Here is a 14,655-nt window from a genome sequence, read left to right as displayed (position 1 = left end):
TTGCACAGTCATACGGCTCAAACGCTGCTTCTAATATAAAGATAGTTCTCATCACGTGACCCCCCCCCTCTCTAAGCCGTCCCTCCCCCAATGTGCCAGTTCTGCGACATTGTTCATCAGCAATTACATAAAGCCCTTACAGCCGCTGTCGATGTTCGGCAGCATCTATTCACATGCAGATGTTACTAAATCCTCTTCTTGTTTTATTCCGGGGATGGCTCATTTTATTTTGGCTCCACCCCCTCCTGCAGCTCCGTGTGTGTGTGTGTGTGTGTGTGTGTGTGTGTGTGTGTGTGTGTGTGTGTGTGTGTGTGTGTGTGTGTGTGTGTGTTCTTATTTGCGTTTATGGGCAAAAAAAAAGGTTAAGCCCAAATTTGGACGGTACAGAAATGCTAATTGGTTGCATGGTGTATATAATCAACCCCTGCACGCTCTGGGGGACTGTATAGATGACGACTGATACATATTTTATTGTAGGCGTGTAGCTGTACGTACAGCATCCCCCTCTCGCTCCATGTCTCCCTTTTCAAAAAAGAAATCAGTCGAACAATAGCCCTGATATCTTTTCTCTGCGCTCATCCATTGCTCCCTCTTTCCCGTCTCATTCTCTGCTATCACATCCTTAAAAAGAGGCTCACAGCTGCCCTATCAGCAGGGGCTCCCTTTCATCATATGCTGAATCCATTGCTCACCATTTTTCCTCTTTCATCACCCTCACAATAAGTCAGGAATCACGGCGACATTACGCAACACGCTGTAACACTATTACCTCATTGTCACATTTTAGCGTCGTCGTGAAGGCGGGCACAGTGTCTTCCAAAACTGTATTCCAACAAATTCAAATGTCCCCTCGCACGGGAGAGGGACCCGCCGTGACTTCCTTCCTCTGCTAAGACAACCGAGTCACACTGTGGCTGCTTGGCCATCTCTAATTATTTCATGCCCCTTGGTTCTGCGTGTACAGGACGGCACGGCATAGTGTTGGAAAAGAATGAGGGTGATTGACAGCCAGGCTCCATCCCACAGGAACTCATTAGGCTTCCTGACTAAAAGCTAGTGGGCACGCTCGTGCTGCTCCTGCCTCCTTCTTCCTTTGGTCCTCCTTTTAGTCCTACATTCAGTAAGTTGGAAAAAGAAATGTCTGAACTCAGCTGCGAGCAGAGACTGAACTTACTGTGCTCTTATCTCATCTGATCTGAGGATCAGCTCAGAATAAAAACATTTTTTTGGGCTCTTGCGCTCTTTCATTTTGAGTTTCTTTTTCTCTGTGAGGGTTTCTCTGCTCATCTCAGCCCCTATGACTCTTTTGCATTTCGGTTTTAGAGTGTTCTCTCTCTTGCGTTCTCTTTCTATTTCTCTTTGGCCCTCTTTTCTCTCCCTCTCCCCGGGTGATACAAGGCAGTGGTGCGGGTTCTAAGAACCCCTTGAAGTGTTGGCTGCTCTGAGAGCACTTTAAAAGGCCATTTCATCATGTTCATGAAGCAGCACTTGAGACCAAACTCAAATATGACTTATGTGAAACTAGCATAAACTCCCTGGAAAGTTTTGTTGCACCCTTATAGTTGCGTACCACTTTTCCGTGCTCTCGCTGCTTGTCTGTAGTCCTGTCAGTCGGTGTTCTGATCTTCAGATCTCCTCGCATGTACATAATGTTTCTAGCTCATGAAAAGGAAAAGTGAGTCACTGCATGCTAATAGATGTTAATTATGTTGAATTGTTTCCCTGATCTGAGCTTTTTGGTTTCCAGAACTATTCAATTGCAGGCCTCAAACACCACGTTTCCTCCACAAAATTGCTGCCAAAGAGTGTGTGTGTGGGGGGGGGGGGGGGGTTGCAAAGACACCTACTTTTAGTCATTTGGTGTCCAGACTTCAGTGGGCTTTGTGGAGTGGCAATTATGACATGCCAATTAGACAGAGATAGAAAGATGGATGTGCAGCTCTCCGGTTTATAATCCGCTCCCAAACTGGGAAATCTACAGACAGAGTGCATCAGATTTGATTCACTCACTGCCCTTCATTTAACACATCTGGTACCACACACGGGCAGGAATGGCACACACACACACACACACACACACACACACACACACACACACACACTCATGGATAATAGGGAAGAGGAGGGCAGGCGTCTAAATTGTTTATTGATCCAAGAATGTATTAAAATACATTTCACTATTCTGCAAAATCCTAATTTGAGTTGAATAAAATGAAGTAGATCCAATTGTGTTTTATTCCAATTTCCAGAAAAGGTTTTTACACAATTTGCATCTAAAGCACAGAATTCATTTCTGCAGATCTGTGACAGTCCGTGCTGCGTAAACGTCGTCATCCCTCCTACGACTCGCATGCTCACGAACCGTTGTGTTTCTGGCCACCTGGCGAATGTTTGGACTTCTTTGAACTCTGTTTTTAGTCTCTACCTGCTCAAGAGAGAAAGTTCTTCAAAACAATAAAGTTGTGGGCGGGAAAACTAAAGCAATGAAGTGAAAGACGCTGTGACGCTCTGTGGTGCTGATCACTACGAGCGACCACTTTCACACAGATCATGTGATCTCTTGTTAATACTTTACATGTTAAATTATATTGAATATATTTTGTTTCAGTACGAAATATTTCAAATTTAAAGAAGCAAAATGCTCTTAACGTGTTCTTTGGTGACTTTAAATGAGTTATTTCTCCTGTCTGAGCAAAGAGTTTGACATAGATTGTTAAATTAATTAGTTTAATTAATTAATTTACCGCTGCCATGACACACACACACACACACACACACACACACACGTTCACCATCTTGTCTGTAGATGCATTGCGTATTATTTAAACAACATTTGTGTTGTTTGAATTTACATTGACCCGGCTCCCTTCACTAAAGCTGTTTGCTGTTATCCGTCTCCCAATTAGCTCGCAAACACATTTGAGCGAGTTCTCATTTGAACTCGTGCAATTCATTGTAGACAATTACTTCTTCTACTCGCAGTGTAGTACCAAGGCTTTAAGGCTCAACAGCTTGTTGTGGGAGCCGGGGTAAATACAGTGCTGTTTGAGGAAATGTTGACGGTGAAATCGTGCAGTTTCATCTGCGATTACCATTATTTACAACAATGTTTGTCCTGGGTTTAACTGTAAGAAATTAATGATGGATTCTACGGGGCCATAAACACCATCTTTTCTTTTTTTTTGTTGGGTGCCAAGCCAGTGGTTAAATATGAATTAAGAAGAAAGCAGAAGATTAATAGTGTCTGTATCGCTCTCAAATCCCCAATGCTTTATGTTGTGTTTGATGTCTCAAGTGAAGAGCTCATTCACACTAAAATCAAAGAGCTGTCATCTTGGTTGCAGTAAGAGCAGATAATATCACGCTGCAGGGACTTTGGGCATTGGTTAGTTTTCAAGCTGTTGGGGAAACTTTGCTGTTGCTGACCAACATCTTTACACCACGAGGAGTCCTTTATAACTTACAGGACTCCATATATGCAAACATGGTACCTTCAAATACTACAAATCACTTAATTAAAAGGACGGATGACTTTACACAGACTGCTCATTCATCGTTCCTTCACTGCTTCTTCTGACTCCTGGGAAATCTGTGCTCAGTGACTCATCTCACACAGTTTAGTTTAGTTTGAAGTAAATTCCTTATTGTTTTAAAACTAATTGCATGCTCCGCTGAATGACTCACTCGGACGCATTTCTTAAAGCATAGGTCTTCAAACAGGGGGTCCGCGGAGGTACTGCAGGGGGGGGGGGGGGGGGGGGGGGGGGGGGGGGGGGTCGCAAAATTGTTTGTAGATAAAGCAATTTTAGTTTTAATTTTTTTTGCTTTGCGCATTCACATTCCCTCCTCCGCTGTGGGTGGGACTTTGCTCCCGACACACACCTACAGTCAGAGACAGAGTGGAGGAAAGGAGAGGGGTGAACTAAAAGACCCCCCCCCCCCCTCCACCACCACCAATATATACAGTAGGGGGTCCCTGCTCCATGCTACACCAGTTTGGGGGTCCTAGGCCTGAAAAACGTTGAAGACCCCTGTCTTAAAGCAAGACTTCACCCACAAAATGATCATTTGCATATCTATTACTCACCCTGTGTTACCTTTTCTAGTTCGTGAAGAAAACTTTTCTCGCGCACCCTCCACAGTTTTTGCAATCGCTCCTCTTCCTGCATTGAAAATTGATAGAAGTTTATATGTTTTCCCCCTTTTAAATAAATAGTTGCACAGAAAATAGCCTTCCAACAGTGCATTTAAATGCTAAATTATACCAGGTGACCCATTTTAGTGAGAACTCTTGTGACGTCGAGGAGCAGGATGTGGTCGTGGCAGATGTGCGAAGTGTTACAGGAGCGTATTGCGTGAGTCTTCACTTATATTACGCATGTAAAAAGCCGTGGAGGAAACCCACACACCACCACATGAGAGTAATGAGATGAGACAAACACAAACCACCAGCAGCAACAGAAAGAAAACCTTAAGTCCTGTCAGATGTCATGACGAGGCCGCTCAATGTAAACAAACAGTGACTTGTGTGTGTGTGTGTGTGTGATGGAAAGAGAGAGAGAGAGTGTATTGCTGTAATCGTGTGCAACCATGGATTTTAATTATGCTGCACCCAGACTGCCTCCACCAATCAGATTCCTTTCTCTGGCACACTTCAGGGTGACCTCAAAGGAGCAAAAAACAAATGCTGGGCAAACAAACCAGCCCTGATGAGAAGCTACTGAGCCAGTCCTGTCGTAGCAGCAACAGAGCTGTCAAGAGGCTTTTTGGAACAGACCCCCCCCCCCCATTCCTTCACGCTTTCCCCTTTTAGATTTTCCTCCATGGATTTTGTTTTTAACCCCAATTTTTTTTATCCTCTCCTGCCTTTTTACTTCCCTCTCCTCTTTTGACTCCCGCTCCACATCCATCGCGGTTGCATTCTGGCTCCCTCCCTCCTTCGCTCCCTCCGTGTCACTCGGCCCATCTGGGCTGTCTGGTGGAGTTGGAAACATCGGTCCCTGTCAGGGGAGCTCAGTGGGGCCCTGTTGAAGACACAAAGGGCGGATTACTGCAGCTGCCAGTCACACTAAGACCCACACAGCAGCTCTTCGGAGTCTATTCCAGTGTCCTCAACCCTCACACCCAGCCCTATCACAAAGGGACATCATTAGCTCCGACACAAAGGATCTCCCCTGCTCACCCCGTCTTAAGCAACACCGCAATCAGGCCCACAAATAGTGTGATTAGTCAAGATAATATGCGTGTGTAATGTATGCTAAGGCAGTGTCGTCTGCTCAAAGTAGGAAGGGAACGATGCGGGGCTTTGTTTTTGAGGAGCATCTTTCACATCGTGTCCACTCACGATGAGTATTCTTAGTGTTCGTCTTACTTTTACAACATGTAGTTGTTTTGTTTTGTGCATGATGCGCCCGTAAACACACTTTTAGGGAAGCAGTCGTACATTAAAAGCGTAAATACAGATAACGTACAAAAGTCCGTAATCAATAAATACAAACGCTTTATGTTTTATTTTCCCATGTTTTGTTCCCTTTCCTTTAAATAATCTTAAATAATCTTTGAGTGTCAGAGGATTACAAATGAAAGGTTGTATTATCTATTAAGCAGTTTTTAATTATGAATCAAAAAGGTGTGTTTTAATTGGACTTTTCAGGAGAATTTCACTCCATGTTTTGATCTTCGGCATCTGTTGAAAATATGTTTTTGTCTGAGAAATCATTACATTTGATCTTAATTGCGAGAACAAAGAACCCCCCCCCCCCCCCCCCCCCCCCCCACCACCCATCACTCTCACACCATCAAACAACCGCAATTCGCATAGTTTCCTTTCTCTTAAATAATGATTTCTCACATAATTGAGAAGAAACAGTTGTGCGAAGTTGTGTTGGACTCCAGATTAATTTCATTTTCACCCACTGTGAGTCCGGCCCCGCTCCCCTCTGACGGATCATGCTGAGCATCTGGCTGGATCCGCTAATGCACCGAAGCCAAGCAGCACTCAGGGTGCCTAAAACACATATTCGCTTCTCCAACTCATGCTGGGACGCCAGCACGGACCTGCCTGGTCGTAGCGCTGGCTACAGACTGTAACTAATAATCTCCATTCACGTAGTTTGGCCAGTAAACAACACTGAATTCCAAACAAGGTGCACCGCGTTCTCTCTATCAGAGGAACTTAAACATATCTTCTTCTGTCTTGGTTCATGTTATTCCACATGACGAGGATCAAAGGGTCGACAGCACAGGTGCCAATAACCTCAAAAACATATTGATATTATAGCGCTATGTCTCTCTGATAGGATGTTACACTTTCTCCGGGTGTCTACTGGATCTTAAAGGAATAGTTTAAGATTTGTTTTTGCGAAATTCACTTAATCGCCGTCTGTTAAATGTAAACCAGCCAGCAGCCTGATAGTTTAGCTCACTTTAAAGACTGGGCAACTGGGGAAAACAAAAGGTCAAAAGGTAACTAAATCTGTCAGCACCTCTAACGCTCACTTATTAACAAGATATATCTGCTTTATTTAATCTAGATGAAAACTGAAGTGTGGAAACAAACGTTTGCCGTTTTACGTGGGGGTTTTGTGCCGGCTGCTGGATGTACTTTTTATATTTAACCTGCTAACACAACAGAAGGTATTGTCTCTCCACTAGAAACTTCCTAAAATGTTGAACTACTCCTTTAAATACCACGATGGACACCACTTACTTCATTTTTTTACAGAAATTGTGGAAGGAAAACGTCTGCAATGACTTTCATTTGCCATAAACTCTCCTATGTTGCCTGCTGAAGTGACGTTGAACATCTTCCCCTTTAATAGTTTGATGATAAACTAGAGTTTTCCATATCAGTTGTTTTGTCATTGACCTGAGGAATTCTCATAACCTGACAACAAGCCTTTGAATGTGTTGGATTAAAGCAAAGGAACGATATAAAACGAAGGCTCAAAGGCTCGATAAAGAGGTTGGGAATGCCTTTTAAGTCTGAACCTGGACCAGTGGTGTTCTACAAAGAGAGGAAACTTTCACATGTTTTATGTGGTTGCGGTGGGAGGGATTTCTATCTACGGAAATGTGTGAACATTTTAAGTGTCATCTCCGGTGGATTGGCCTCTCTTATATCATTGCTTTCTCTCTCGCCTCCATGTGTGTGTCTTTGTTTTTGCATCTTTGCCTGAGAAAGTGTGTGTGTGTGTGTGTGTCCCCTCCAGCACTGGCATTCGCAGACTAATCAAGCGTCTCCGTGTTGAACGTACTGGATGGAGATGAAGACGTTAGAAATGCAAAGGGGGCGGCTTGTTTATGAGCATCCCTCCAAGTGAAAGCCGGGGCAAGTCGAGTGATTCAGAACAGGGCGAATGACATAAACAGCAGTGGGATGGCACAAACACTGGTCACCACGCCCGGAATGAAATGTCTTCATGATACATTTCGTGCAAGGAAATTTGGAAAGATAGTATGAATGTTTACAGAACATTCTTTAAGGTGCGGTGGCACTAAATATCACTCTGGTAGGCCTTTTTTTTTTTTTTTTTTTTCGTGCCTGCACTTTATGAAGCAGATGGCAGGGCGAGGCAGGGCACGAAGGTTTTTTTGGCACGGCCACTTTACTATACGTCCTCTGGGATTTTACTGTTTCAAATTTGGCTCAAATTGGGCCACGACTTGGGCGAGACTGAGGGCCAAAAGTTCAAACGTTCTCCTGGCCGCATATTTCAGCTGTAATAAAATTAGCGACAAGACTAAACAGGCTGCAGCTTTACAGTAGACTGTGCGTCTCTGGCCCCACATACTGTATGTATCACACTTCAGAAATATTACCTGCAACCACATGTTGGAGCTCAAAGAAACGTGCAGGGGGAAATGACATTTTCAGTTTCAGAGTCGGCTCAGAAATGAAGGCCCGTTATGGAGACGCGCGGTCTGCCTTTGATCTCCCCTCCCAGACCGACAAGAACAATAACACAATCATTTACCAACACATGGAGTCATGCATGCACATAAACAGAAACCTCGACACACATTTTCCAAAATATTTTTTTTCCTTACACACACACACACACACACTCACACACACTCGCACACAATCCCAGTCAGAACTTTGGAAATTAGTGTTTGCATGTGTGTGTGTGTGAAACCAGATCACGTTTTTACGGATATAACTTTTTTTTTCAAAGATGTAATTTAAGATACCATAGAAGAAGAAAAAAATACATTTCAATATAAGTAATCACCACTTCTATCAGAAGCAATTAAGCAGTGACAGGATAAGTAAATCACTTTTGTCTACTTGGGAGCATGGCTATTCTTTTTTCTCCCTCGCCCGAGGCCTGCCAAGAAGAAATGACTCATTTGCAACAATTTCTTCATGTTGGGAGACGTGGGGGGAAAACCCTCAGACAAAGGAATGAAATGAGTTGTTTCCCCACTCTCAAACACAGCCAGACTAAAATTCATCTGATGCTTTTTAAATATAACAAAGGAGTGGAGCCAAGGTGCCTAACTAAACCTGTCAAATTGGCAGCATGTGCCTGTGTCTGGAAATGCTTTCCTCTCTAGTAACAACTCCCGGGAATTGTGGACTTTTCTGCTGTGAGACTCGAAGAAATCAATCGGCACGAGCGAGAAACACACTCCAGTGGTTTTAACAGTTAATATCCTGATGGTTCAGGCGGGTGCACACAGGAAATCAGCTACCAACCTGGTTAAATATTGTTAGCTTGGGCTCTTTACACAGGCGCTCTTCAGCTGTGTAGAAAACCCATTAAAATCTTAACTGTTCCACATTTATAAGAAGAAGCTTTTTTTAATTCGCTCCCTCCACGTGTCTATTGTAAGGTACGAAGCTGTGAAACGGTGTTATTTATGTCTCAGGTCGAAGCCAAGATTAAACTTGCTCATGGCGTATTTTCTTTACTTTACCTTTCCAACAAAAATAACAAAATATCTCATAATATATGACAAATTACTGGTTATGACAACTAGAATCTGCTCTAATCCATAGTTTTTATACTAACAATGGGTCAAATGAGAACGTAAAAGAGATCGGAGTTGGTGGAGAACAAAAACGGAGCTAAAAGAAGAATTGATACTGGACTTGAAATCGTCAAGTCGCGTGAAACACGATTTCAAATGACAACATGACACTGACATGAAACATCAAAGTTATACGGTGATAATATGTTTACAGCATGTTGAGCCCAAAACAAAAATCCATTATCGCAGGTAAGAATGAGCTGGAAATATCGATATTATTTGTTTTTACATATGTTTGTCGCTGTACTTCAGAATCAGAACCAGTAATGTTAAACATCATTTAAAAACTCTTTATAAAATCTTAACAATACCTAACCCTAACCTTCTCACACCCAGGTGCAGTCACGCACCGGCTTTCATACTGATATGTACTCAAGCTTAACCACACACACACACACAAAACCAGAGCAAAACCAGGCTGGCTGTGTTTACTGTTTAGCCCTGCGTGTTGATGTGATGAGACACCCAGGCTGATAACACAGGGCCAGAGGTTCTGCCGCTCCGTGTTTGATCTCAGGCAGCCAAGGCCGGCTGAGGCTCGGCGACGGGCACAGACGGCGGAGCGGGGTCAGCGAGGTGTGCTGTGTGCTTGATTACAGACTGGATGGGGGCCCCGCGACCTCTTAGCAGGTCAGCGCTGAACCCTGACCCTGACCCAGCAGGCCCTGATGCAGTGCTCAATGCTTTCTCCAATAACACAGTGGGATGAAAGGAGTAGCTGTGTGCGCTGAGAGGACTGGACCACTTCCCCTTTGGACCTGAAGAATGTAGCGCAACACTGCAGCGCACAGTGGAGGACGGCTGGTGGTGAAGCTTGGCCAGCCTCTGGACATATGCAGGCCCTGTGCAATAAAAAGGAGCCTTGTCATGCCTCTCTAACCTGATCAATTACACCAGTCGAGACCTTGCCCTTTCCCACAGCGTAACTGAAGGAAAAACCTCTAAACTGTCACTTAGAAGAGGACAAAGAAGTGCAAAAGCTGTGCTTTTCTTCTGGTCTTCTGTTAAATATTTCAGTAACCGCTGTGTTGCATTGTGTAACAAGTCATTGCAGATCATCCTTACAGCACACAGAGTCAAACAACGGCCCCTATCAACAATAGAAACCCATGGTGCCAATGGGCAAGCTCAGCAGATTCCTGCAAACTGACAGTCCTCTGCAGAGAAGGTGGCCGTCCCAGCTGGGTAAAGTTTGTAGGTAAACACCCTCACCATTAGTTTCCCTCAAGGCACCTGGGTCAGCCAAGTGTTAATCTGCCCATTAGTCTTCAGGAGTGACAGCGGGACAGGGCTGCGTGTGCACACACAGAGGAGAAAGACTGCCTGTCATGATATTATTGCCCCAGAGGATTTTCTTTTGGCTGCACTGAGGCAACACTTGCAGTTATTGATCAGTCGGTGTAAAGTCAGAGAAGAGATAAAGATTGTGTCTGTGCATGTCTGTTCTATGTTGTCCACGATGGCGGCATGCAAGCTCTCAGGTTTTTATAGCTTGGAGAATGTAAATTAATACCGTCTCGCTTGTGAGAGTGAGCCAAGTCTGAGGGGGAAAAGTGATCTCTAACTCTCTCTTTCTCTGAGGAGCTTACTCAGTGCTTCTCTCTTTTCTGTCAGCTTCACTGGCTGGCAAGGAAAGAAGGGTGGAGTCAGGTGCCACTTGGTGTGAATCATTCTTTATCTCTGTGAGACAAAAGAGGAGTCTGCTGATTGGATTTGGTAATCTGTACAGTGTGTGGAGGAGTGCATCCTCATGAGGAATCTTGTTTTTCAAGTACATTGTTTCAAATGTAGTAATGCTGCAGCTCTACGGATGGCGATATCGGCCGGTTGGTTAGTCCACCACCAATATCTCCACAACTATTGGATGGATTGCCGTGACTATTTGTACATATCATGCTCCTCAGAGGATGAATCCCCTGACGTTTCCTCTAGCACCACCAGCAGATCAAAGTGTTTACTTATCCAGTAAGATATCTCCACGTTACCACATGGATTAGCACAATATCTCGCACAGATATGTTCAGCTCCCCGATGATGAATCCTAATGACTTTGGTGTTTCATCTAGCGTCTCCATGAGGTCGACGTTTGTGGTTTTGAGTGAAATTTCACAACAGCAATTGAATGGATTGCCATGAGATTTGGTACAAATGGTCATGTCCCCCTCAGGATGGATCGTAACAACTTTTGGTAATCCCCAACCTTTTAATTTGGCGCTCTCATGACATCATGAATACAAATTTCTCACATAAGTCATGAATACTTCTGAATCTAATGACTTTCAGCCTCAACTATACTTTGTGTTTAGTGCTAATTAGCTAATGTTAGCATGCTAACAAGCTAATCTAATATGTTAGCATGGTTAGCACAGCTGTGGACTCTTCCTTTTTTTTTATGTATTTCACAGGAGTTTCATGTTTGCATGCCTTCTTCACTGCGTTCTCTTTATACACTCGCACCTCTCCTTGTCAAATTGGACACATCCAAAATATATACACGCATGACAAATTCCCCTCCTTTTCCATCAAGGAGATAATTTCATTTTAATGACAGTTTGTCTGAGACAGCCTCCTGACAGCGTTGCCATAAATCAACAGATCACACGTCTGCCCCTCTCTTCCTCACCTTACCCCGAAGACACTTTCCTCCCCTTCAAGAAGGTGACTCATCCTCCACCAATCAAAGAGCAGCACAAATAATCACTCACCTTGGACCTCCCCCGTTTTTGATTTGCACGTTTGATAAATAGTGTCTTTTCTCTGCTTTAATTGCAAGCTCTTTTCATCATAATTTTGATGTTTGTTTCCTGTCGTTTTCTAGGAGATGGCTGCGAGCGCAAGGGCTATAATTTGTACATCAAGGAAGTTGTTATGAATGACTAGCAGGTGGAATAGACAGCAGAGAAGGGATTTCACCACTGAACTCACCTGGCAGGTGAATTTAGGAACTGGTATTGACATATCATCACGCTGAACAGGCGGACGCTCACACGTGCAGACACAGAAACACACACACACACACACACATACACAGCACAAAGCGCGAACGGGAGATAATTAGGGTAATTTCTGTTTGAAGTATTGTGCATTGCAATGAAAATAGAACAGATAAAAAGACGAGACAATAATAGATCTAAAGAGGACCTTGACTGAATGTTGTTCCAACAAAGAGCATTTTGTTTGACACAATTCATATTGTCTGCTAAACTGATATGCTCTCACAACTTTTTAAGAGCGGGAAGAAACAGCATATTAACAAAATATGCTTAATATGCATTATGTTCATCAACACTTTGCATCGCAGCACGATGTGTCAGCCATTAATATATTCATTTCTTCTTCAGATTGACTACTGGTTTTTAGATAAGGAATCGAAATCCTCTGGTGATAAATTATGCCGTGTGTATTGATATATTCCTTCCTTATATAACATGCAGAATGTAGTATCTAAAGTGAGAGAATACTGAATTCAGGTCACAGCGCAGCAGGAAATCTTCCTTTTCATGTGAGATCCAGAGGGGTCACTCTTATGAACTCATTAGGAGAGAAATGCTAATGGAGCTCTGTTTTTTCTTCTTCCTCCGCTTCTTCCTTCTCTCTCTTTTCTCTCCACTTCAACTTTCCTGGTTATTTTAACAACCAGGGGTGCGATACACCGAGCCTCGCTGCAGAATACATAATGTGTTTTGATGTCAAGAGAAAGTGTGTAAGGTGGCTGTGACAGCGTCTTCGTTAGAGAGGCTGTCATTCGCCGACTTGTCATCAAGTCGCTAAACTAGAATTATTACACAGCAAACAAAGCCTTATCTTTATCTCTGCTGGGTTACCACTGATGCACTTATTCTACCGCTGCAAACAGAAAAAGAAAATCTATATTTCTTCATTGAAATATGTCCATCAGTGTAGTTTCCTGGTGAACAAATGACCCCTTCTTACTTCTCTGCAGCGTTCTCTGATCATTCAGCAGAGGGCATTAAATAATGAATCTCTCACTCACCCAAGACTTCTGCAAAATATGCTTTCCCTTTGCAAGACCAGAATATGAAATTATATTATGGTTATTTTGTTATGGTTACTTTATGAAATGTTCCTTGCAGGAAACAATTAAATTGATACCCTATGGTTTTTTTTTCTTCTTGTTCCTTCAAAGGCTTATACACATCCTACAATACGGCATTATGTAACATGCGCAATAACATGCTATAGTTTGAAAAAGTTAGTCAAATATGTGCACTGCTTCTTAATTATCTAATGTTTGCACCTTTGAATATTGTTATCCAACTGACTTTAAGGCTTGTTGAGGGGGTCTGGCACACCTGCTAACTTATCTGCTTCTTAACAAATAGTCAACTTTCAGCTTTTATTCATTTCTAACATTTATTTGTACAGAAGAAAATTCCCTACTGCTGTGTGCGAAGGAATAATTATAACAGCAAAATAAACCCATTAAAAAAATATTACAATTAAAGTGGTAAAACCTCCATTTGGGCAGAATGGACAGAAAAGACCATAAAACATTGTTATTACACAAAAAAGAAAGAGATGATTAATATATTATATGGATTACACATTAAGAAATGTATATTTCCTTTGTTTGCTTGTGAAAAAGTCTTTCAGTGTGTTTTACTTAAATGGTGACATTACTTATGTTTTGGGGTCAGATCAAAACTTCAATTACAGAAATCCCCAAATTCTTCTTAGGGATTAGGAAGCGGTACGTCTGCATAAAAGTCATTACCTGTCATACATCAATACATCTTGTGAAAAATCCTTTTGCATTTGTTTTACAGCTGGCGTCTCCGAAACCCCAAAAAGTCAGTTCAAAATCATATTTATAATCAATTGTCAAAGGAAACGTCATGAAGTATCAACGTAAGTGTGTTTATGGAGCTGTTAAAGAGGGCCCGAGGTCTCAAGGACCGCAAACAGAACAATTAGGATTAAGGTCGTATCCTTAACAAATTCTTAGGCCTATATGTTGTATTTTATAATATCTTACAGTGCCAATAAACCAAAGCCAAAAACCAAAAATGAATCATTTAGTCCTGATTAATTTAATCTGTTTCATTTTTTGGATCTCTTCACCTCTTACCTCAGGCCCTGCAGGCCTGCACTGTCTCTTTTTAGTATCTTAATAGGCCTACCAAAAATCGTTTTTCCCCTTTTCACCAAATTGTATGATTAAAACCATATCAAAGGTGAATGCTGTAAAAGACACGGAATAAAAATATATTTCAAAGCAATGAGGTTGTTCCTAGCGTGGTTTAAGGGTGGTGGTGGATGAAGGTAGCATCATTTCAGATCGTGCCAGAAAAAGGTGGCGGATAATTAAATTAAAGAAGTACTGTAATTAAGTAGAACCGACACTTTCCACAGAGTGGGAAGGGAAACAGCCAGAGTTTATACCTTGTATCACATTTTTCTTCCTCTAATTCTTTGGCTTGAAACAAGAAATATAATGTTAAAGGTTTTTTTTTTTAATGAAAGGTTTGGTTGTTCGGGTCTGACTGTGAAATCTTTCTAATTAACTCTCTCTCTCTCTCTCTTTCAGTGCTGTATTTACGCGCGTGTTGGTGCCCGTATCCCGCGTGCGCACTCGCGTGCTCGTGTATGTGTGAGTGT

Source organism: Cottoperca gobio, chromosome 1 (assembly GCF_900634415.1).
Source record: "Cottoperca gobio chromosome 1, fCotGob3.1, whole genome shotgun sequence".
NCBI lineage: Eukaryota > Metazoa > Chordata > Actinopteri > Perciformes > Bovichtidae > Cottoperca > Cottoperca gobio.
Note: the sequence above shows the minus strand (reverse complement) of the source record.